Raw genomic sequence first — 4,258 nt, 5'->3', positions numbered from 1 at the left:
ACATTTGTCATAGCGTTAATCTTAGAGCATTCTGTACCCTTTAATTAAATCTTCCATTACTCATTTTTTAATGCCCAGTACTGTTTCAGTTCTTTGCAGGTTACAAATGTGAGCCCAACAACGGTTCTGATTTTTTTCCTGAACGTTACTAATCAAGAATCAATTGCTGTGGCACTGAACAAAATGTACGTGACATTCTTTCCAGTATAAAAGGATGGTTCCTTTTTCTCAAAAAACTGTTTCACAGCTTGAGAATAAGCAATATTACTATTTTATTTGCAAGATGGTAATCTATTTCCACTAGTAAAAAGAAAATCATTATTAAGTTAAAAAAATAAATAAATCTGAGACTGGGTTAACCTTTATGCAAGTTTAGGGGATACTTCTAAAAATCAGTACAAGGTTTATATAGACATTGGTAAAGATGGTTTTATATAAATTGTCAGACTAGGCAGACATAAGGAAATGAGGCCTGTTACAGCATTCTTTTTGAAGATTTCTATTCTTCTACCTGTTTGCAAGCATTTAAAAACCTTCCAGCATGTCACCATTTGGTATCTTTCTTAGGTAAAAATTAAAAAAAACATTGCATTTGAGATTTGAATATTTTTTTTTAGCATTCGTGCTTGCATTCTCCTCAAAAAAAAAAAAAAATCACCTTGTCATTACATTATTCTATTGAAATACTGAAAAATAGTATATTAAAACTTGGTGAAAAATCCGAAGTGTGTTTAGTCATTATTAAAGTACTTGAACTGAAGCAGGGATTCCAGCTTGTTTCATGACTTGCATCAATAAATACTTGTGTATACAATTAAGGCTTTACTGCTTGGATCACAGCTTCTAAGACAGTAACAGTAATATATTTTAACCTCTTAAGAAACCCAAGGGAACTTCTTTGCATACTGAGGATATAGCAAGTCCTATGATTTGTTTCTGAAAGCTCAGTAACACACTTTCTATAAACTATATCCAACATCATTAGGCACGATAGCTAAGAGAAATAGGTGCCGTACATACAGTGTTAAATACAAACATTTCATTTCTTTACCTGTGCAACTTCCTTGATAGCTGTAGTATTACCAACTTGTGAGGCATACTGAGAAGATAACATGGTTTTAAAAATGCCTTCTTCCTGCCTCATTCAGGTCTCTGTCTCATGGAATTACCCCAACATAAATTTCTCTTTTGATTCCTTGCTTTGTGCAGAAAGCTGCAGAGATGTGAACAAAGAAAGGTAATAAAGCTTTCATTAGTACCATTTTCCATTTAAGTTTTTTTCGTAACAATAAAATTAGTCAGCAAGGGTCTTGCTGAACTAATCAGTAATTATTATATCGCTTTGATCATTTACTGATGGGGAAAAAAACAAAGCCTTCAGAGTACCAAAGCTGCCAGTCAATGTTTCTTACCTGCAGTTTACTTACATATTTTTCCTTTTTAAGTAGAAGATAACACTGAGGAGATGAACAGCAATGGGTTCTTGCAAAGCAATCAGCAGAAGAGTACTACAGGTCCTTGTACAACACAGAAACAAAAGGAAAATTAGAGAAGCTTTTTCTGGAGGAGAAAAAAAATCCATCAGCCCAAATCAAAAAAAAAACAAAGCACAACGCACCAAAAAACCTCTGGAGATAAAAAAATATGTAGTCACTATCACATGTACCTTGAAGAGCAATGGAAAGGGAAAAAAAAAGTCAAGAAGAATTAAAAAAAAAAAAAAAAGAGAAAGTAGTTACTAGCAGTAGGGCAATGAGCCCGGAGTCCCCAAGGTTAAAAGGCTCTGAGTACCTGTGTGTGTCTGTATGCTGATATTATGGAGATCCTTAATAATTGCTTTGTAAAAGCTTGACCTTGTGACAAGAATTAGACTCCCACCCATCTCATAATACCCCAAGGTTAACGGTCCTGACTTTTTCTCACAATCTCTTTTCTTTCCCCACCTCGTTAGGGATGGATTTTACACACATTCCTTTACAAGTACACGCTTCATTGAGCCTTGTTCATTAATCTCCTCTAACAGGGTCTTGCTAGGATCCTTGCTTTCCCGTACACTTGGCTTCGGAGCTCAGTTATCCCCGACACTTGTTCCTGTCAGCAAGATCTTGGGGACAGGGTACCCCAGACCAAGTGATCTAGTGTGTTAAGGCTCAGGCATTGCTGGGGCTTACAGATGACAGAACTGCCTGATACCATTGTTTTTGCTGAGATTTGTCATACATACTTAAACAACTGCGATGTAAAAATGTAATCATTCTGATTATGTCACTAACTTGATTGAAAATGTGTTTTTGTGTATAAAAATTCCTGTTGTGGTTTCTTGACATTGAAGAGTAAGTGACTTAATCTGGATTCTAGGAAACTTTAAAAGACTTACTTGTGCAAGGTTTTATTAATTTTAATCAGAATACATTATCAAGCTTTGCTGAGGATTTGCTGTATTGTAGCCCATGGAATTTCAGGCTGAGTTTTCAAAATTTTAGTTCTTACAACTTTGGAAATACAGTTAAGTATTACCAATACAGAAAACAAACTGCCTAATAATTCTTATCGTGTACTACTATTATTAATTTTTGTTATAAAGTTAAGAAAGTTACTGATTTGAAAGTATTTTGTCCTAATTACAGACTAACAGCCTTCATTGACTATGCAAGTGGTTTGAGTCGAAAAAACTGCTGGAAGAGAGAATTGCCTTACAAATACAAAAATTACACTGCTATGCTATGATTTCACCTCCTAGTTTGAAAAAAATCCAGAGCTTCATAAATCCATTTTTGTTGTTTGTTCATATATACATGTATTTGTCTTTTGGTGTGGTTACTATAGCTTTCGACAAGATCTTAATTTTAGTTAAATACATATTTATTACTTTGTTATTTACTTTTCTAGGGATAATTGTTGTAGCCATTTTTAACGTCTGGTTTACAGATTTTCTCTGTGTTGCTGATAAATATCTTAAGTATTGGAATTTTTCTTTCCTGGATAAAATATTTCAGTATTCCTCACTATAGCCCAACAGTTCTAGGTTTTCTGCACATTTTATTAAAATAGTCTTCTAAAAAGGACCCTCATTGAATTCTGGGGGGAAAAAAAGCAATGATTTACTGACACTAAATGCTAAATGCTAATTTTTGTAAACATAAACTTGTCTCTTGAAGGTTTGGTCAAGTGCAATCACTGTCTTAGCGTTTATCTGTGTATTTTCACAAAAATGGTATAGCAGCACAAGAGAGCACAGTCTCAAAATGTAAATAGCAGCAGTGCCAACGAAGACTCGAGTTAGATCTATGAATCTTCCACGCTACCCATTTTTATTTTCTCAGTAATCTACTATGTGTTTGTGTGATTATCATTCTAACAAATGCAAATAACTTCTTTCATCCTAAATATTTCACATTTTTTGTATTTAAAAAAAAAAGTTCTCCTTCTGTCAGACAGAACTTACATTCATCTCACTGCTAGCTACCAAAAAAGGCAAACGTCTTCTAAGCATAAAGTAAATGATTTCTCTCCACATCTTTCTCCCTCCTTCTGCTTGTGGGGAATGAATTCAGAAGAATTATGTGGCTCTTACTCCAAACATGCATCTCAACCTGCGCTTCCTGAAGAAGTTTTCCAAAGTCAGCAATACTAAAGGCATACACACAGCACTCGCTAAGAAAGCTTCCCTCTTACCATGCTCTGTGACTTTTATAGTACACTGACTAGAGGCTTAATACTTAAACTCAGTATGTATGAATTTCATTAAAGACTGTGATGATTTCACATTAAGCACTCAATTCTCATTAATACCGTTTACTTTTTTGCTGGTGAGACAGTTGCCTACTCTTTGCTGCCCGGGCAGAACTATGAAGCTTGTATGTGAGCCTGGGATTTCCAAGGTGCATGCAACCCTCCAGATGTACAATCATCTGAAACACAGGGAAAAATTAAGGGGAGAAGAAAAAAAGAGTAATGGAGTCAGCTTAAACAGCAACTGTGAAGTTCTAAAGGGACAGTTATTAGCAGTCACAGCTGCTACCTGAAATAGCAGAAGATAGATTTATGCAGATATAAAGTGAAGCATTAAGGAAAGCATTGTTTGGGCAATGAAGCAGTTGGATCAACCCAGTCCTCTCTGCTCATTTACAGCCTGTACTTCCTTTTAACATTATTATTTCTTTTGAGAGTAAGGTATGATAAGATACAAGTAATATTCACATACAAAAATAGCATTCTTAATGTTCCGTTACAAATAATCCACATGTATGGCACAATA

The sequence above is a fragment of the Cygnus atratus genome, chromosome 4 (genome assembly GCF_013377495.2).
Source record: "Cygnus atratus isolate AKBS03 ecotype Queensland, Australia chromosome 4, CAtr_DNAZoo_HiC_assembly, whole genome shotgun sequence".
Taxonomy (NCBI): Eukaryota; Metazoa; Chordata; class Aves; order Anseriformes; family Anatidae; genus Cygnus; species Cygnus atratus.
Note: the sequence above shows the minus strand (reverse complement) of the source record.